The 21,136-nt window shown below is 51.1% G+C and overlaps 1 protein-coding gene across 5 annotated transcripts in view; it reads left to right on the top strand.

Moving 5' to 3' along the window:
- Lingo1 (leucine rich repeat and Ig domain containing 1) overlaps positions 1–21,136 on the top strand; it is a 182,211-nt gene that overhangs the window by 84,599 nt on the left and 76,476 nt on the right. The window contains exon 1 of one of the 5 annotated variants that reach the window (XM_063265474.1): positions 16,084–16,102. The exons of the other annotated variants lie outside the window; for them this stretch is intronic. The gene's annotated coding sequence lies outside the window, so the exon portion shown is untranslated. Of the gene's footprint in view, positions 1–16,083; positions 16,103–21,136 lie in introns of those variants that run through there. 5 annotated transcript variants of the gene reach the window in all.

Below are 21,136 nucleotides of genomic sequence, written 5' to 3'. Positions count from 1 at the left end.
TGCAGCTCAACTCCGCCATCCACTATCAACCTAATGTCTGCCAATCAGGCAATGGCATCTCGGAGGCCTGCTAGTTGCTCTGTGGTAAGAGACAAAAGTTCACCCACAGGACAGTCACTTTGTCAAGTGGGGCTCTGGTTAAAGGGGGACTAGGGACTCATTGACTTGGGAACTTGGGGAATCTCTTTTTAGTTAGGGATGCCCACCCTCAGGGACATTACGTGCTTGCCTCATTGGGTCTACAGTGGCCTGTGCTGACCTCATCTCCACTTTAGAAATGACGAAGCTGAGTGCAGAAGGAAGGGACCCTTAGGCTAGTCCTGGACTCTGGTTTTCCCATCAAAATCACGGGGACCAGACAGACACATTTGAGTTAATGTTCTGGGTATGATTTATGCCTTCTGCTAAGGAGGCCGGAGAACGCGTGGAGTAGAGAAGGCCAGGTTCATTGGCTAGCCTCTTGCCCACTTCTGCCATCTGCCTGTCCTCCCTGAATCAAGCCTCTTGGACACTCCAGGCCTCCCAAAGGATACCCCTTGTGGGGGGTCAGCAGGGAGACGGCAGCCACCTGTGTGCCCAAGGGTGCTGGCAGAGTTGAATGTCTGTGGGAGCTAGTGGCACTGACTGGACAGGAGGACAGGGCCTCCCCTTCCCCCTCTGCTCCTGCTCAGGGCAGCGAGTGGGAGAAGCCCTGGGCAGCTGGGTTTTGTGCCCACTATATATAGCCCGGCTCAGACACGCACAGCGGCTATTTCTGTGTTCCTCCTCCTACTGAGGCAGGGGGAGGGGAGAGAAAGTAGTCCATCTAAAAATATAACCGGGAAAAATCACAGCGCTGAGCCGCACCCGAGATCTGTCTCCTTCTCTCGCCTCCACCCCCGCGCCCCTACTTACCTCACTTCTGCCTTGAGGGTGCTATCAGGCTGTGGCTCCTCCTCACCCTGTCGCAGCCTCCTGGTGCCCAGGGGGTGGGGCTGGAGCTGGAGACACTGATGTCTAAGGATGGGTGGCTCCGGTGGGAGCCACAGGTTCTGAGACTAATCTCTTCGGTCCCTTAGGATGCAGAGAGGCGCAGTCTGCTGGCTGTGGCCTCAGAGGACTGGGGTCAGGACTCCGCCCTAAGCCTCAGTTTCCCCTTAATGGTGAAAAGTGCGCCTCTTATCCGAGATAAATGAGGATGAGGGTTAGCAACCAGCCAGGCACAGCAAAGTGTGCAGGACCCGGCCCCAGGTGTCATGACTACCCTGATGTTCTCTATCTTCACCGAATCCCACCCACCCTGGGAGCGTCTCCAGGACAGGGCAAGTCAGCCCAGAAGTGCAGTGCCCACTATGGCATTGTGACGGCAACAGTTGTTGGGAGTCACAGTTGCCCAGTCAGGTAGGGGAGTGAGGACGCCTGAGCTGCCTCAGGCTGCACCCTGCTATGAGGCTGTACTGGGTCTCTGACCTCCTCAGGGAGGCTTAGAGAGGGAAGCAATGTCTCCTGGGTCACACAGCTGAAGTGGTTGGTCAAGAAAACAGGCTGCTCCCCACCCCACGCATACCCCAAGCCCCCAAGTGGGCAGGCATAGGGCGCCTCCTCTGTGGTTTTCCCTTCTCCGGATGTGGGAGCCTCTGTTGGGTCTGGAAAGGCTCCCCCACAGAACACCCCTCCTCATGTCATCACAGCTCCTGGTCTCTGCTCCTGCCCTGCGAGGCTGGACCAAACCCACGGCATGCATCCTGCATTATTGAAGGCCTCTGGGTATAGGCTGGAACTCTGTGAATACTAGGCCAGCCTAGTCTACATAGCAAATTCCAGACCAGCCTGGGATAAATATTGAGATTCTGACAAAAACAAACAAACAAACCAGCAACAACAAAACAAACAGTAACAACAAAACATTTTTAGAAAGATGCACTTATTTCTTTAATGTATGTGAGCACACTGTCGCTGTCCTCAGACACACCAGAAGAGGCATCAGATCCCATTATAGATGGTTGTGAGCCACCATGTGGTTGCTGGGAATTGAACTCAGGACCTCCGAAAGAGCAGTCAGTGCTCCTAATCACTGAGGCATCTCTCCATCCCCAGCAAAACAACCTTTTATAACTTTTTAAAAGTCAGATGTGACCCAGGATGTATTACCTGCTTTTACCATTCAAGCAACCATGAGGTAGGAGTTAGCATTCTGAGAGGTTTGGTGCCTGGTCCTTGGTCACACAGCTGGTAAGTGGCCAACTAAAGATTTGCTCACGGGCCACCAAGCTACAAAGTCAGCAATCTTTTCGCTACTAGGCAGGGTGCTACTCTGAATCCCCAGAGAGTTGCCCTGGGTGGGCTTGGAGCATACTTTTGTTCCTGGGCCTTTCGACAGCCGAGTGCAGTGGGGTTGATCATGGCTGTGTGGAGCTAAGGCTGTGTTTGAGGTGACTATGTCATGGAGAGTGAGCTGTCTTCTCTGGCCAACGCTGAGCTTTGCGGAGGCATTAACAAGCCATTTAAAAAGCGCTGACAACACACTTTGCAGCCTCCTATTTAAGACGCACTAAAAAATAAGCACCTTCTCAGGGAGGAAGCTGCAGCTCAGCGGGTGAAATATGGTCGTGGTGTCACCTGCGAACCTGTTACCCATAGGCTGGGGGCGGTGGCAGTGGGATCACAGGAGGCCTTGGAAGGTGACAGGTACTTGGTGAGCTGGGGGGGGGCAGGGCGGGAATCCTCAGCTTCTGTCAGGGGACACAAGAGAGGTCTGCAGCTTTGGGGGGATTTCGTGGGCTGTGGGAGGCAGAGGAAATGAACAGGCTGTAGGCTGCTCATTTCCCGAATGGAGAAGCCAAGACCCAGCAGTGAAAATCCTAACTTCCAACTGTCCTGAACGCAGCCCTGGCCTGGCCCAAGTCCATGGTACAGGAGCTGCTCCTGTGTCTCCCTCCTGGTCTTAACTCCTATCCAGACATTCCTGGGACCAGGAAAGGCTTGGGTTTAGAACAAGCCAAACACTGAGTGAACAACAGGGAACGGGAGCGAAAATACAACCAAACTATCAAAGAAGAAAAAATATTGAACACAAATAACATCATCCACGACATAAGAAGCAACAAAAGAAGACCATCCCTGACTCTGAAACAGAGTTTACAGCTTCGTGGTCTCAGGGCAAATAGAGTCTGGGCAGAGTTGCAAGAATGTATCTCCTACCCAGTGGTGGCTGGACAAACGTCACAGAGGGGCTAGCATATGCAAAGGCTCTGCTCCTGGGAGACTCTGTAAGGCCAGCATGGCTGGGGCAGAGCTTTGTGGGGAGCATGATCCCCCTGAAGGGGGCTGGACTCCAGAACGTTCATGAAGGGGGTTAACTGACCTGGGGAGGCTACACACTTGGGTATGGCTGTAGGTAGATTTCATCTTGTTATGTGGGGAAATGGATTCAAGTCAAGATTGTTCCTGGGAGGTAGGGGTGAGCATCCAGGGAGTGGAGGCTTGGACTCACTGGCTTTCTCCGTCTTAGCATTCTCTCCCCAGCCACAGAGGCAACCCCCTTTCCTGGGGTCTGTTCTTCCTTCACCAGGTTGGGAAGCCGGTCAGGGCCAGCATGAGGATCGTAGCGGGGAGCTCTTTCTTGGAGTCAGCTGGAGACACAGCTGGAGACAAGAGATCGAGGTGGAGGAGGTCACTCTGTGTCATCTCTGTGATGTCTAACCCAGGGAGGAGTCACTGCCCAGAGGGGAGAGAAGAAAGTAGCAGGCATTCCCTAATTATGACTGATTGTGACAGCTTGCATCTTTAGTCTGAAAAGTATCTATGGGATAAGGACTGCTTTTCTCAATCGGGATAATTATGTTAATTAAAATGCTTTCTTTATAGCAGTTCTGATTAATAAAAACAGCTCCACTGCTCTCTTTAAACACTCTAACCTTCTGTCACACAGGGAAGGAGGCCCTTTCTCAGCAATTTACACTGATTCCAGGAGACGACCTGCTGCCAGGGTGGCCTGGTGGTGGGCGCTTGGCTCCACACGTGTGAGGATAGGTCCAGGCAGAGGGGACAGAGGAAGGACCAGACAGGCAGCTGGCCCAGCCATGGGCAGCATCCGATGAGCCAGGCCACTGTTGCTGCGTCTGCGGGAGAATGATAATACCACTTACTTCTCTAATTGATGTTTATTTCCTATGGAAAGCATAAAGATAATTAACAAGTCCTAATTAAGAAAACTTATGTGTTGGGGAGCAAGGTGCCCAGGCCAAAATTGTGTCTGCAGTGGAGGGGTGGGAGAAGCTGGGGACTCGTGTAGCTTTGTGAATGGGGAGGGAAAGGGACCAGGGACGCAGATGCTGGAGCATCCGGGGAGAAGCTCTGCCCACACACCCTAGAGGAAGTGGCTGGAGAACATGTTATGTAGCAGTTAGAGCAACCCCTGTTATGAGGGTTAGAATATATGTTAATCTGTGCCTAAATGTTCATGTGCGAGTGTGAGTGTAAAAGTACATGGTGTGTGTGTGAGTGTGGCTATGTGTGTGTCTATGTGTGTGTGTCTATGTGTGTGTGTGAGTGTGAGTGTATGTATGTGGTGTGTGTGTATGTGGTGAGTGTGTGTGTGTCTATGTGTGTGTCTCTGTGTGTGTGTGTGAATGCATGTGTGTATGTACGTGGTGTGTGTGTATGTGGTGAGTGTGTGTGTGTGAGTGTGAGTATAAAAGTAAATATGGTGTATGTGTGTGTGTCTGTGTGTGGGTGAGTGTGTGTGTATGTATGTGGTGTGTGTGTCTATGTGTGTGTGTGTCTCTCTCTGTGTGAGTGTGTGTGTGTATGTACGTGGTATGTGTGTACGTGGTATGTGTGTGTGTATGTGTGTGTATATATATGTGGTGTGTGTATGTGGTGAGTGTGTGTGTATGTGGTGTGTATGTATGTGGTGAGTGTGTGTGTGTGAGTATAAAAGTATATATGGTATATATGTGTGTGTGCGTGCATACACGTGTGTGTGTGTGTGTGTGTGTGTGTGTGTGTGTATGTATAGCCATAGCTGCACACTAAGTAGCTATGGTAGCAATCTCAGCCCACAGCTGTGGGAAGATGGGAGGTTTCCCCAACAATGTCAGGCTGCTAGAGCTCTGGAGTAGCCAGCAGACAGGGTGGGACCTCTCCCTTTCCCTGCCCACCTTCAGCAGCCTTGTGGTTCCAGCCCTGATCTCTGAGGCAGGCCCAGGACTCTGGCCTAGTGGGCGTGAGGGCTGCAGAGAGAGCAGACATAATGAAGAAGGTTTCAGGCCTCAGAGCAGGAGACGCTTCAGATATCCACCATGCCTTCTGAAATGGCTCCATGGAGATGGGGTCTCAATGGAGAGGTCTCTGGTACCGGCAGGAGGCACTGTGGACTCACTATGACATCCACATCCAGCCATCCCAGTTCTGAGGACATACTCAGCCTGCCAGGGCCTTTGATACCACTGAACATGAGTTCTGAGGAAGCAAACCTCTGGCACTCGGCCTCACTGCTCCTGAGATATCAGTCAGTCTCTCTCTCTCTCTCTCTCTCTCTCTCTCTCTCTCTCTCTCTCTCTCTCTGTCTCTCCCTTTCTCTCTTTCTCTGTCTCTCTGTCTCTCTGTCTCTGTGTGTGTGTGTGTGTGTGTGTGTGTGTGTGTGTGTATGTGTAGTATAGATCACACATGTGGAAATTAGAGAACAACTTGATGTTTGTCCTCACCTTCTACCTTTAGACAGCATCTCTGTTTTGTTTTTGCTTTGTTCCCTACTGTGTGCTAGGTTAGCTGGCCTATGGGCTTTTGGGGATCCTCCTGTCCCCACCTCCCATCTCCTCACAGGAATGCTGTGATTACAGATGCTAGGTATTGTGGCCCTAGCTATTCCGTGACTTCTTGGGATTTGAACTCAGGTCCTTATGCTTGTGTGGCAAGCCCCTTCTCAGTTCATTCTTGCTGTACCTTCCTGGCTACTCCCCTGATTCCTTAGGCTTTGGCCACTTGCTCAGCTCATGCCAGCCAATACTCTGTGTTCCAGACCCAGTTTGAGGCCTTGCCAATTCCCTCCTTGGCCCTCTTTAAAAGAAGTTCTAGGGGGTTGGGGATTTAGCTCAGTGGTAGAGCGCTTGCCTAGGAAGCGCAAGGCCCTGGGTTCGGTCCCCAGCTCCAAAAAAAAAGAACCAAAAAAAAAAAAAAAAAAAAAAAAGAAGTTCTACCCAGCCTTTCTTGCTATTGGAACTGAGGAAGCAAGGTTGGGAGAAGTCTCAGCTATGCTACTGGCTGAGGAAGAGCCTGCTTTTGGTCCTTGTAGCCACTGAACACAGGGCTTGTCTAGGTCCCACAGTGCAGAATCATAGTCTGGAGAAAACACTGAGGCCGGGCCTCCTGACCTTAGGGAGTTCCAAGAGTGTCCAAGGCAAAGGGGTCCCCATTGCCAAAGAAAGTCATGCTAATAGCTACTTGGACTCTTATGACAGGCTGGGCCTAGAGGCTTCCACATGTGTATACAGATTTGTAAATCTATAGCCATGTGGATAGGGACACATGAATGTACATTGTCATGCATATTTGAGGACCTGTGGGAGGGGGGTATACTGCCTGTCCACATGTGCCAGTGTTGACACACACATGTATACAACAAACATGTGTTTTGAAAATCGCACACATGTACATAGGCTGTGGGCCTGCTTCTGTACATATATACATACATACATACATACATACATACATACATACATACATACATACGTGTGGCCTTTAAACATGCATATCTGGGGCCATCTTCAGACAATGCTTCAGCTCCCTGGGTCCTGACCTGGTGTGTGGGTGGATCAGTCCCTGGGGGAGCTGCCAGGGACTCCCACCCAACCTTCATGCCAATGACAGAGCAGGAGCCCTTGGCTACACCTCATCTGAGGACCTAGTAAGACGCCGGTATCTCACTAGACCTCCCAGCTTTGTACTCCTGATGTGTAAGCTGTCGAGGAAGGGCCGGCACTAATGCAGTCAGCCAGGGTGGCTCCTGGAGTAGTCGGTCACTTGGGCAAAAGGACATGGATGGAAGGAAGGGGGCAGGGTTCAAGGCCAAGCATTGTGTGTGTGTGTGTATGTGTGTGTGTGTGTGTGTGTGTGTGTGTGTGTATGTGTGTGTGTGTGTGTGTGTGTGTGCTTGCTCTGCACAGTTTTCTATCACTACTCCCCAACATAACCCCCAGCCTTCCATAGGACTCTGGACTTTCCATAGGAATCTGGGCCGAGGATTGCTAGTGCACACACTGTTCGTCCCCCTCCCCCGATATTTGATATTGATATCATCTCAGGTTCCTGCTGAGTCCATGACCCTTAACCCCCAGAGAGCCCTGTTCTCAGTGGAGCAGCCCCAGGTCTTCAGAATCAGGCACTAGTGCGGGGATCCTTATAGGACAGCCCTGTCTCCAGACACTGGTGGTTCCTACATACATGAGGAAGCCTGGTCCAGTAGTATCTGGGCTCGCCTCTCCCCCCCACCCCGCAGTCTGCGTGGGGCTGCCCCCTCTCACCTCCACTGTATTTACGTGTCTATTTTATGATTTCAATTTTTAATGCCTCTGCTCTTTGAAGACGCTTAATGCTTTCGAGTGGAACATTTCCTTCCAGGACCTGAACGCAGATTGAGGACAGAGCAATAAATCAACTAATAACTGGAACCTCATTTTCTGCTCCACGGCAGAGAGTTAACCCCTGCCTCGCCGACTCCTCTCACTGGCAGCCGCGGGAGCTGCTGAGGGTTTTGCAGGCAGCTGAGTGGCACGCCACAGTTCAGATCTCTGCTCTGGCCCTCCCTCCTCCTCCTGTCTCCTCGAGGGTCTCCTCCGCCCTTTGATTTCCTTTTCATCCTTATCTTATTATTTCTGACCTGCTCAGAGCACATGGGGATAGAGGAGGGTCTGGAATTGAGGATTCTGGGAGCGCCTGGGGTACTGTGGGAATCCTGCATTTATCAGCAGCCTTCTAGAAGCCATGGCCTGTGTGATCAGGCAAGACCGTTCGATTCTGTCTGGGAATCAAAGCCACCATCTAGGTAAAGGATCTCGCCACATGGGTGGATCGGGATTGAAATCGAACCTCGAGGATAGCCTGAGTCTTCCTGCCTCACTTTGCCTCCAGTACCTTGAGGGAAGGAGAGGAGCGGAGCGGAGAAGAGAGAGAGAGAGAGAGAGAGAGAGAGAGAGAGAGGGAGGGAGGGAGGGAGGGAGGGAGGGAGAGAGAGAGAGAGAGAGAGAGAGAGAGAGAAAGAATCTGGCATGTGTGAAAGCGGCATTCATGGCTCTTCACTAGTTCACTCGTGTGTCACACAGGTCTGGGTGTGTTTATGAGTGCTGCATGGCTGTGTGTGTGTGTGTGTGTGTGTGTGTGTGTGTGTGTGTTTACACGCATGTGTTTCTGTGTGCTGCTCTACACAGTCCTGGAGTTCCATCGCCATCCCCGAGGATTAATCCTCAGTCTTCCTTGGGACTCTGAGCTTCCTCTTTTGTGCCTTAAGACACATTGCTTGTTGTCCACTCCGTCAGTCCCCATCTGTAACAGGAAGGTGGGAATCGTATCTCTCTGCCTATGCCTGGTGTTGGAGGCCTTGAGGTTCAGGAGGTGGTTCAAGGCCAGCGTGGGCTACATTGCAAGACTCTGTGGAGAGAATAAAAAGTAAAAAGAGAAGAGAGGATGACATAGCTCAGATGTCCTCACGAGGACAAATGCACACCAAAACAACAAAATAAAACAACAAATGAAAAGCTAAAAGGAAGGAGGCAAGACTAGTGTCTCCTTCATAACCTCATAGCGAGTAGATGAGTTAGTTGCTGGTAAATGACATAGCATGGAGCAAACATGTGGCCCTTATTGTAAGACATCAGAATCTTGCTAGGCCCGCCAACCTCAAACTCCTCAAGTGTAGGCTGCCTGCTGGCAAGGACATCGCTGTGCAGTTGGGTGAAAGGGAGGTGGGCAAAGTTATGGGGCGAGCAGCACTAAGTACTGAGTGGGATGTTTGTGTTGACTCGGAAGGAAGCAGGGAATGGTTACAGGTCCCAGCACAGGAGTGGATGGGCAATGTGTCCACTAGGTACCTGCTATCGACAGTCATCTGTATTATTCTTCCTGGAGAAGTAAGTCTGAAGCTGAGCATGGCCAGACATGCAAGCCCAACCAGGCTGCGGGGCAGAGACTGGGTTGGAGTTAATATACTCCTAACCCTGGAGCTCTATTCACAGAGGGCTATCCCAGCACTGGGGAACTGTCAGTGGCTTTCCATCCACACCATCTGCACATCATGTGCTGCCCTTCCTAGGAACCTCTGTGTACAGGGAGCTTACTGTCTCTTGGGGCTACTTGTAGTGTTTCTGGAGACCCTACTCATTCTGTCAGTGAGACAGGCTCAGCTAAACTCTCATAGCTGTATTCACCCCTTAGCAGGTCCTGGCTATGCCAGATACCAAGCCTAGTGTGGCAGGTCATGCCAGATGTTACTGTGTGTTCATCCCCAATGCCTGCTTCATGTGGAAGGGAGGCCAGCACTCCATCCTGTGCACCTACTGTGTACCTGCTTGCCAGAGGCAAAGCCTGGGGCCCTGCCTGAATCCACAGGTTGGACCCAACAGGGTGGACAGGTTGGTTCCAACAACTCATTCTTAACTCAGGCTCATAGCTGCACGGGGGATGGAGAAGCAGGCCCCCTGGGAGCTAACCCCCAGGTATCTAAACAGAGGACTCCACCCAGTGACCACTGTAGCATGTTACATCCAGTGTCCTCCCGGGACCATAAACAGATAGATTTTATTGCTGGAGGCAGTTCTCAGCCAAGAGGTGGAAATTACCATGCTATCACTTCACTGGATATCAGCTACTGTTTGGAGAAGAGTGAAGTACGTAGGTGTTTGGAGAGGCATACATGCACGTACCTTTCTTTGGGCCCATGCCAGGCAGCTTCACTCAGGGAAGGAGAGGATGCTGGGAGATGTTTATCTAGCATGACCAAGTGCCTACTGTGCTTGAGCATTGAGTGTAAACTCGTCAGGTAGTGGGTTGTGATGGGGGACACAGGGATCCCTTGCTGGAGAACACCTGTGAGAGAGCCTGGGCAGGAAGGAGCAAACACTGAGATGGGAGCCACATCCAGGCATACAGAGGGCTCTCAGTCGACCAGGCCATGTTTTCTGTGGGGCAGGTACAAGCTCATAGTTTGTCAACAGGGAAGGCTACTGAATTATGTTTTGAAAAGAGGTTGCCACAGAAGGTTGGGGAACGATGTATAGAAAGAGATGGAGGTTTCTGCCAGAAAAGTATTGTGGGAAAGAGAGAGAAGTAAACAATTTCAAAGCCACTGTGGAGGCAAAGTAGGGTAGAGAAGGCTGTGTAGGAATGCCTCACTTTCTGCTTGGTCTTCTGACCAGAGAATTGAGAGGCCAGAATTTGGGAAGGACAAGTTTTGTTTTGTTTTGTTTTACAGATTTATTATTTATTACATGTATGAATAGTTTGTATGTATGTATGTATGTATGAATGTATGTATGTATACATGTGTAAGACACACATGCCTGATGGCCATGGAGTTTAAAAAAGAGTATCAGATTTTGAGACTAGAATTATAGATGGTTGTGGCCCACCTCTTGGTGCTGGGAATTGGACCTAGGGCCTCTGTAAGAGCAATGAGTGCTCTTAACCACTGAGCTATGTGCCCAGTCTGGGCACATTTGTTTTTGATGCTGTCTTCACCAAGGATTGACCCATGAACTGCTGCATTGGCAAGACTGGAGCTCAGGAGTGACTGGAACAAGGCTGGAACATGGGAGCTAGCCACTGTGCATGATGAGAAGAGTCCAAAATAGCTAAGGTCACCAGGAAGGGACATGAGTCTAGGCCTGAACGCTGGCTTAGTGCTGTGCAGAGCTGAGGGAAGAGGAGCCACAGGAGGGGTGAGGGAAACACATCTAGTGCCAAAATGGACAGCCCAGGGGGTATGGTATCCCAGAAGCCAGGAGAGGGGCTATCAAAAAAGGCACAGGTGGCTGCAGTGACATCTGCCTCTCTCTGGGCTGCTGCTTCATAACCCTAGCACAGGAGGAAACACCCTGCGTGCAGTCTATAGGCAAACCTCGTTTGGATCTCACCAGGTAGACAGGCACTCACTGGTGTGTGTATTTTCTATAGACGTTGTCACAGCTCTATGCAGCTGCCACCTCAGAACAGCCCTGAAGCACATGACAAGATTATTAATGCCACCATGCCTACCTTTCCCCACAGATTCATCCTTCATTTGAATAATGTCGTTGTTTTATAAGTGTTGCTTAAGTGAAATCAAATTGTATATAACCTGAGATCAAAATTGTTGTTCTTTTATTTTGTTTCTGTTTTTGAGACAGGGTCTCACTGTGTGGCTTAGGCTGACCTAGAACTCACAACCCCTTTGCCTCTGCCTCTTGAGTGTTGGTAACTAGAAGGCATGCATCACCATGTTTGGTCTGAGATCTGTCTATTATCAACTCAGCAAAATTAGAGGAGTGGACTTCGTCTTCCTCTTCCTTCCCTTCCTCTTTCTCCTCTTCTTCATCCTCTTCCTCCCTCTGTCTTTCTTTATTGGAGTATTGGGGATTGAAACCAGGGCCTTGCACATTCTTGGTACCTGCTCCACCACCGAGCTACACCTTCAGCCTTTTTTGTGCTTGTCACTTTGAGACAGCCTTGCTAAGTTGCCAGATTGGCCTAGAACTCACTCTGCAGACAGGCAGGCCTCAAACTACTTGTGGCCTTCCTACTTCAGCTTCCCAGGTAGCTAAGACTACAGGCCTGGGCCCTCTGTCCCAGCAAGGCATGGCTTTTCTGAGGGAATAGGGGGTGTTTGGAAATGCCTTGGCCTGTCAGAAACATCCACAAAACATGGCTATGTGCCTGCCTCTCAGATGGCAAAATAGAGGGTCAGAGGTCAGCAAGGATCAGACTGCCACAGCTTGAAAGGGCTGCCTGGCTAGTAGGGCAGTGAGGAGGCTAGCGCCAGACACTGGCCCCAGTGGGTTGCTGGGGCTTGAGCAGTGCCCCCCACCACCGCTCTCCCTCCAGCTATGGGCCTGGCTTTTCTTTATCTGTAAAACAGAGCCAGGTAATGGTGTGTACTCTAGAGGTGAGGGCAGACTAAGTTAATTTTTTTTTTGAGGTAGGGTCTAGCTATGTAGCCCAGGCCAGCCTAAAACTCTAGCTACTCCTGCCTCTGCCTCCCAAGTGTTAGAGTTAGTAACTGACACTGGCTCGCCCCTGCTCCAAAGCTACTGCCATCTCTTATGTGCTCCCCATAGGTACCCGCCTCAGAGCGCTGCATACCTACCACACACACTTTTGGCTGGTGTCCCTCTGCATGGTCCAGCAGCATCCTGAGGGAGGCAGGTGGAGGGCTCCATCTCTATATGGCAAATGGGGAAACTAAGGGCAAGATGGTGTCTCTCTCCCTCTTGCCCCACTGTATCAAAGGAGGATGAAATCTTGTGTCAGTCGCCTTTACTGCAGGGGACATGGAGGTGACACAGAGGCTGTTCCTGGCCTTAGGCCACAGGAGATGGGGGGGGGATATAATGAGCAAAGATAGTAGCATTAACCAGTGGGATGCAGGGCAAAGAGTGAACAGATTAGGGACTGGAAGTTCCGGCAGAAGTAAATAAAGAACCAGCATCTTTGCTGACAAGAAAAGAACTAGGTAGGGCTGGTCTCTGAAGGGGTGCAGGTGATTGTGAAGTGGAAAAGAAAGAGGGGGGCGTCCTGGGGAAGAAGGGAAGAGAGTCTGGTAAGAAGGCCCAGAGGGGGCCGGGAAGAAGGCAAGCTGCCAGAGTGAGAGAGGCCAAGCGTGCTGGCTTTTGCAGATGTTTCAACCTCCTGAAGGCTGCTGGGCAGATGCCAGCAGTGGGCAGGTAGCCAGTGGATCCCCCAAGGCTTCACATGCCCCAAGCTGCCAAGAGCAGAGTTAGAGGGGCCCTCAGTTGGGAGTGCGGTGGGTCAGCTTGCTGTGCGTCCTTGAGCGCTGCACACTGCTAGATGGGGCCACCCCAGCCACGTCTGCTAGAGGGATCCATACCAGCCTTGTGGAGTCTCTCCCAGTGACACACAAGCTGGTCCTCGGAGCAAAGGCATAGAGGGGAAGGCTTAGCTTCTGGCAGAGACGCCAGCCCAAAACCCAAGGCATGGCAGAAAGTGGAGTTTGGGGAGAACCTTTGATTTAGAGAACAAGGTTTTGGCATCAAACTGTGATCAGAGAACAGAGGCAGCCCGCCATGGTGCTGCAAGAGAGAGTGCTGTGAACCTCATTAATCTGATGCCTTCCTGTTCAAAGCGACATCTAATTAAAAGGAGCTGCAACTCTATGCAGGCTGGGTGGCCCATTGTTCCCGCTGGACACGTCACACCAGGTGCTTTCAAAGTCTGTTCCTCAGGTCCCTGGGCCACTCAGTGCCAATTAGGCACCATTTAGGGCCAGGCTGCCTAGGCTGGGGAGGCTGTTTGGGTAGCAAGGCTGCCTCAGTCCTGCCGTTTTTATTCCATGCCTCTGTAAAGCACCAGAGGAACATTTGCCCTGTGAGGGTGGGCTGCGGGAACTCAGGAGCTCCTATCGTCTCTGCAGAGGCAACTGACCTTTCTCAGGACGTACTTTTCTTGTTCCTTTGTCTTGGAGCTCTGATCCCCTTATTGTCTCAGCCTAAAATATCCCAAGACATCATCCCTGTCCCTCCCCTCTGTGGAAAGTTCTAGATGCCCAGACAGAGATCAGATTGCTCTGGAAACTCAGTGGGTCTTGTCCCCAAGAAGAAGCAGGCTCTTGCCTTCCCCTGGGCAGCACTTCCATTATGCATACAATGGTTGCTTAGTAAATGCTTATTGGCCAGGATAGCTTCTCCCTTAGCACACTGACCTCTGAGAAGTCGGTGAATCCACAAAAGGCACAGAGCTAAAACCTCCAACAGTGCCACTTGGATTTTTGGGTGTGTGTCTTAATTACTTTTCTATTGCTGTGATAAAACACCATAACCAAGGTGACTTGTTAAAGAAAAAGGAGAAGGTGTTTAATTTGGCTTATGGTTTCAGAGCGTCAGGATGCATGATGCTAGCAGGAGGGAAGAGCTCACTCCCTCTTCGCATCTTGATCCACAACCACAAGGCAGAGAGCGTACTGGAAATTGCAGGAGCCCCTTAGAACCTCAAAGCCCACCCCCATGGCATACCTCCTCCAACAAGGCCACACCTCCTAATCCTTCCCCAATAGTTCCACCAACCGTGAACCAAATGTGCAAGCATATGACCCCATGTGGCCCATTTTTATGCAAACCGTTAATAGGTGGCTTAGGAAGGATTTTCTCATGGGATTCATTTACCTGAAAACCTCTGAGTTTTGGGAGATTGGAAATTTCTGCCTTTTAGGTTGCTGAGCCACCATTGAATTAGAGGCAGGGGGCATTCCAAAGGAAGACTGGAATACTGGGCATGCAGTAGAGAGCCAAAGGCTGGCTGTCCAGTCTCCTGGAGGCCAGGCCTACTGCTGGCTCTGACTGTCTATCTGTGCTCTCGGTAGATTATATGCCGCAGTTTCCAAATTTATGGGACAGGGATAGTAACCCTGTCATGTTCTGTTCCCAAGCTGTCTACAGTGAATTCAGATGAGAGATTAAATGAGATAGACGTTCAGCCTGCTGAGGGCCTGCTGGCTTTGCTTGCATACCTCTGGAGCTGGGACACTCATTTTCTCTCACGACAACCATTCCCATCACTGACTGGTGGCAACCATTAGAATGGCCATTGCATTAGTTTCCTGGGCTGCTATAAGTTAGCACAGACAAGGTGGCTTCAAATAATAGGATTTACTCTGTGCCGTTGTGCAGACTGTCTGTCTGAAATCAGGGTGGTGGCCTGGCTACTCCCTGAGGCTCCAGAGGAGAGCTCTTCTCACTCTATCCAGCTTCTGGTGGCTGATGACTTTCTTTGGCTGCTTTGATCTGTGGCTCTATCACTTGGTCTGTGCCTGTGGCTTCGTGTGTGTGTGTGTGTGTGTGTGTGTGTGTGTGTGTGTGTTTGTGTGTGTGTAAGGTATCTGTTTGTGACTGGATTAGAACCCCACCCCTATACCACCCATACGAAGGCATGTCTGCAGAGATTCATGGGATATTGAAGCCCAGTGTCTTCATTTCCTTCCCCTCTGAGCTTCTACCCAACAAGGCCCACCTCCGTATCCCCCAGCCCACACATCTGCCACCAGGGTTCCAGCTTCCTCACAGCCAAATCTGTTCCACACCACACACCGGGCTATTGTTATGGCAAAAACTCCTTTGCCAGGACTCCCCGTCCAGCCTCTGTTCCTCTCGCTCACACCTTTTAGATGTGCAAACTCCCAACACTTCACTCGAGGGCTCAGCCTGGGTCCCTCCAATTACCAGCTGCCTTGATGTCTAACACTGTAAACCCCTTCACCTCATTATAGGAAACTTCTCTTGAATGGCCTTTAAAAACCATCTCATTACGCAGGAAGAACGGTAATTACCTCACACAAGACAGATCCTGAACAAGTTGGTGCTGCTGCTGTCAAATTGGCAGGACTGGGCACACCATGCTTTAGTTTGGCCACTAGGAATGCACACGCCTTCCTCCACCGAGTCAGTCTTGCAGGCCCCACTGTGCTGGGACCTGGATACCCTCATCACTGTTGGTGATCCTAGGAGGACAGTCTCATAGAGTGATCAGAGCCGCCTGCAGTAAGGACCACACCCTTCCCTAGTGTCTGATAGCTAGGATCCTCCAGGCACTTGGACAGCCCTGCTTCTTCCTGAGTTTGTCTGGAGAGGAATGAGCTTTTCCCGTGACGCAGAACGTAACAGTGGACTAGAACATTGAAAGTCAGTAAATTAGTTCTTGCCTTCAGCCATGTGTGTAGTCTTTGCTTAGGACTTTTAAAAATTGGACCCCATCCTGTTCCCCACCTGTGTGGAGGCTTCCCTGCTGTCTGGCTAAAGCCTCTGCTGTCTCAGTACTGGCATGACCTCAAGCTTCACCTCTTTACGGCATACTCATGGGCAAGTCACATGACCCTTCGGAGCTCTTCCTCTATCTACAGAATGGCTGTGTCTACTTCAGGATCATGGTGAGCAGTGAGCTGTGGTTAATATTGGGTACAGTTGAACAATGGAAACCTCCATTTCCCGGGATCCTTCCCTCGGATCGTAGCTGCTGGGGAGAGGGAGGGTGAACTCTTCCATCAGCTTCTTAATGATGGGTGGAGTATGGATTTCCACATGATGAGCACCCACTGTGTGCTAACTTTGTGCTAGACTCCAGGTGTAATGAGCAGGACAGCTGCGCCTCCTTCTTTGGGGGAAGTTCAGGGACGGGAACATATTTTAAAGTAAAGCCGTGTGGCTGCAAATGGTGGCTAGGGACTGGTAGAGAATGGAGTCAGACACGACAGTCTATGAGGGCTTCTCTGAGGAGGTGTCTTACTCCATAGACAGCTGTGGAAGGGGAGCTGTGCACGCCAAGAGCACAGAGCATTCTATGCCTCTGAGGGCCCTGGTGTGGAGGGGAGCCGGAGGGAGGCGGGAAGAAGGGCAGGGCTGTCAGGCTGGGGCTGGGTCACGGTAAAGAAAACAGAAGTTGTTGTCGTTAACTTTTAATATTTCATCTTTATTTTTAAAGATGTGTGTGTGCGCGCGCGCCTGCGTGTGGGCCCATGCGCCCGTGACTTTTATGCATATGGTGCAATGCCTATGGAAGCCAGAAGAGGGCGTCAGATCACCGAGAGCTGGAGTTGCAGAGGTTTGCGACCTGTCTGATGTGGGTGCTAGCAACTGAGCTTACGTCCTCTGCAAGAGTAGGATGTGCGCTTAACCTCTGAGTCCCTTGGAGTTAAGCGTTACATCTGGAAAGGATCTAATCTAACTTGGGTTCGTCTCTCTGCCAGGGGAAGGCTGAGTGGTGGACATAGAGGCACAGAGAACGGGGTGAGAAGCTCTGTGATCTGGAGGGTGGAGGTAGGTCTTGCTAAGATGGGTGCTCATTGCGAGGTGGGCCGAAGAATCTGTGTTGGCCTAGAGAGTGGCAGCGGCTTCCAGGCTTCAGGCTGAAACAGTTCCGACCTTCTCGGAGACAGAGGCCTGGAGTGGGAAGAGGATTGGGGAAGTCGAAGGGTGAGTGGTTGGCAGTTCCCCCAGGAAGATGGCAAGTATCCTGGTTGTAGCCACTAGGAGGTTTACATGTTATCCACCCTGCCTCCATCCTTCATAGGAGGGACCTGAGGTCAGAGAGGCGGCATATCTCTTCCAAGGCCACACAGTTTCCAGTGCTCACAGCCAGGGTGTACACCTAAGCTCCCAACTTCTAATGCCTTTTCTCAAATCTTTGGCACATGAGAAGAACAGGGCTTGGTGAGAAGTGGCATGAGTGTTGTTGGGCTAGCATCTCTCTATTTCAACCTCCATATCCACCCAAAGTCATCTCTGGACTCAGAGCACACTTTCCTTTAAGTCCTCACGAGGGTGCCCTTGGCTAGCAGGCCTCAGCACCCTGGGGAGATGGGGCAGATCATCTCTGTGGCCTCACTATGTAAGGAAGAGTCCAACAATGTTCTTCCACTGTTGGGGGCAGGGCAGCTCTGAGACCGTGCTGGGTCTCCCTGGACTTGGAGGAGAGTGGAACTTGCTCCCTCTACCCAGAATTCTTCTCCTCTGGCAGAGCTAGGTGGGGGAGAGGGAGCAAAACTCTTGACAGCCCCAAACTTGGACAGAAATAGGACTGGGCCCCCACAGATGTCCTGAACCTGCCATAGACTTTGTCTTACCACGTGGTGAAACCTGAGCCCCTTTCCTTTGGGCAGCAAAGATCTCAGCTTCCTGCCTTCTCAGCAGAGCTGAAAAGCACCTGTAGGATATGGCTTGTGGTTGCTAGTACCCACATGCAGATGGGAGCTCCAATCTGCAGGAAATGGGCAAGGTGACCAAGGCAGGACTGATGGCGTGTGGTCCGTCCTTGTCTCTGCATGTGTCTGTACATGAGTACACACATGTGCACATGCCTACATGCTTTAGGGAGAGCCTCAGGTAGGGGCCAGCACAGAAGGAAGGGAAGAGATAGTGTAGAGGGTGACTAGGAGGGAACTTAGTATCAGCCAGGTCCCCTTCCACAAGGATGAGCAAATTCAGGAGGGGTGAGAGGTGCCATTGTAAGTGTAGTTGGCCATACTATTTCCCCATTGTCACTACAGGCTTCACCCTGGGCCACCTCTGAACTCACCATATCCTGTCCCCTAAAGTCTGTACATGACAGCCTTTGGCCAGCAGGGTAAGTGCAACAGCTTTTATACAACATGGAGTTTTGTAGACTCCTCGATTGACATTGGCTCCTGGTACAAAACTGGTCACAGTAACTGGTGACTCGGTTGCAAACAAGGCTAGAATTCATTGTGGGGACATTGAGCCAGGGGTGGGCTTAGTCTGTGACCAGAATTGGGGAATGTGTGTGACTGGGATCAGGGCCCAGTGCTGGACCAGGGTCAAGACTAGTGTGTTCCATGAACCAGGGCTCAGTGTATGATCAGGCCAAGTTCCAATGTGTCACCAGGCTCAGAGCTCAGTGTTTGACAAGAGTCAAGGCTCAGCGTGTGGCCTGAGTCGGTGCTCTCTTTCCTCCAGGCTCCCTGTGCACACTTGTTTGTCTCCCTGTGGGGCTTATTAGATGTCCAAGGCTGATATCACAGACTCTGAGCCTTGATGAGCAAATCTTAAATCCCTGGGAAGAAGCCTGGTGATGACACTGACAGTCATCTGAGAAGTTACCACACCATGGATGCTGCGAGGACACCGAGTGGTGGCGATTTGTGTCGCCATTTACAGATCAGTAGTTTCGCTTAGTTTTCAACTCCTTGTTCCATTTCTGTCCTCTGGAACTGAGGGGGATGTTCCACACACTCACCCTGCCCAGCAAGATCTCCTGTTGACCCTCCCCCCCTTTGCACATGAACTCAGGTGTGAATCCAGCCTTGCTAGGAATGTCAACTGGGCTTCTAGACCAGGAGACCTTCCTCAAGGTCTGAGGCATGTGAGCAGATCTTGTGCTTTCAGAGTTGGCACTGGGTAGAGCCTATCCGCAGATCCCATAGGAACCAGGGTCTGGAGTTTGATCTTCCCTGAAGGGTAAAGGGATGCATCAGTCCCACTAGAGACACTTGGGACACTGTGGCCTGTGATGGAGTATAAAGGATCCTTCCCAGTGCCTCTGCCATCCTCACAAACGTCCCCTCCTTTGCTCCTTGGCAATGGGGACACGAGAGCTATCCCTTCCTCTATATAGTCATGGATAGTCCCTGCTGCATTGGAGCCCACACACAAGGTATATTAGTAGAGGAGGGGAACCAGGGCCTACGAATTCTTCCTCCGGCTACCAGTGCTTCCCATCCCAGGTCAAACCACTTGCAGAAATGGAAAATCCACTAGTGCACCACGAAACCGTGTTTTCCGAGTGGGACCAGGACTGTTCTCACATTGCTCAGCAACAAGAGTCTTTCTGTTTGTGACTCACTTGGAAGATTTCATCCCCTCACCCCCCACCTCTGAGTCTCACCTCCCACTGCCAATAGTTCTAGATGTTGCCTTTTTTGTGGGACTTAAGGAACGAAGGTCTTACTGTGACACATGTCCTCTTGGGGTTTCCTCTACTCCATTGTGTGGCTGCCATCCTGATTCTATGTTGGGCTTCATCTCTCTGCCTATCCCTACAATACATTATCCCAGTCTAAGCCTGTTCAGGCTCCACTTTGGCATTAGGCCCCTGATCCCTGGGTATCCACTCCACCATGGAAATGCAGTGTGTCGAGGGAGGGGTAGAACCATTAGAAGCCAAAGAGAGACCTCTCTCACTCTTTCCTGTCAATCTCCTCAACTCTCCCTACAACCTAGGCCTCGGCATGCTGCTGCTGCTTTATGTGACTTCTGACTTTGTGGCCTCTGGCTTGCTTCTGGAAAGTTCCTTCCCCCAAGCCATTCTCTACTTATCCAAACTCAGCAACAGCAGCTGCTTAGACTGATGCTGAAAAATCCTTGAAGTAGTTCAACTTGACTCTGGATCCAGTGTGGTACCAACCTAGACTGCTCTGTCCTATAGCTGGCCTAAGGCCCAGACCCCAGCCAGCAGCCCCACCCACCTCCTAGCCAAACTAGTAGCTTTCGAACAGGGACCTTGGCCTCAGATCCACTCTGATATCTCTGTATACAAAGCACTCATCTTGAGCTTGGCATAGAGAAAGTGCCCCGTGCTGGCTGGCTTTATGTCAAACGGACACAAGTTATAGTCATTTGGGAAGAGGTGACCTCAGTTGAGAAAATGCCCCTCCCAGATTGGCCAGTAGGCAAGCCTGAGCTGCATTTCCTTAATTAGTGAGTGATATGGAAGGTTCCCACCTCATGGGGGCAGCACCACCCCTGGGCAGGTGGTCCTGGATGGTATGAGAAAGAGAGCTGAACAAGTTATAGGGAGTAAGTCTATAAACAATGCCTCTTGATGGCTTCTGCGTCAGCTCCTGCCTCCAGGTCTCTGCTTCGAGCTCCTGCCCCAGCTTCTCTGGCTGATGGACCACAAGCTATAAGATGAAGAAGTATGCGCTTTCTTTCCCAGGTTGCTTTCGGCCATGTTGTTTATCACGGCAATAGAAACCCCAAGGCATGCCCCCAAATGTTTTAGCTGCTATTTTTAGGAGTGTAAGTAGTGAACCATCCTCATGGTGAGAGCTGTCATCATAGGAGAACCTCGGTCAGCTGAAAGCCACCACCTCCTGAGGCTCTCCAGGTGCGGATTCTCCTCCCAGAGTTGTGCCTTCCTATGACTGATTTCCTGTGCCCTGGGACAAAGCCAAATCACAGTGAGGTGATTCCAGGATGTGGGGTTGGTATGTTGGGGGGAGTAGCTCACAGGGCTGCTGCTACAAGGAGTCCTGGGGGCAAGTTTGAGGGTTTAGGGGCCCTCCTGAGTTTATCCTGTCCCCAGCCATCCTCCCAGACTTCCAGGAGTGCTTGCTACATGTCCAGGAGTGCTGATGTGTGTGGGAAGAGCCAGGCTTCTGACCCTGTGACCTTGGCTTTGGTCTCCTCTTTGCTCCAACTTCCTGGATAGCAATCTAACCTGGTCTCAT

This window comes from Rattus norvegicus, chromosome 8, assembly GCF_036323735.1.
Source record: "Rattus norvegicus strain BN/NHsdMcwi chromosome 8, GRCr8, whole genome shotgun sequence".
NCBI classification, from domain to species: Eukaryota; Metazoa; Chordata; class Mammalia; order Rodentia; family Muridae; genus Rattus; species Rattus norvegicus.
Note: the sequence above shows the minus strand (reverse complement) of the source record. Positions and strands in the feature narration are given on the sequence as shown.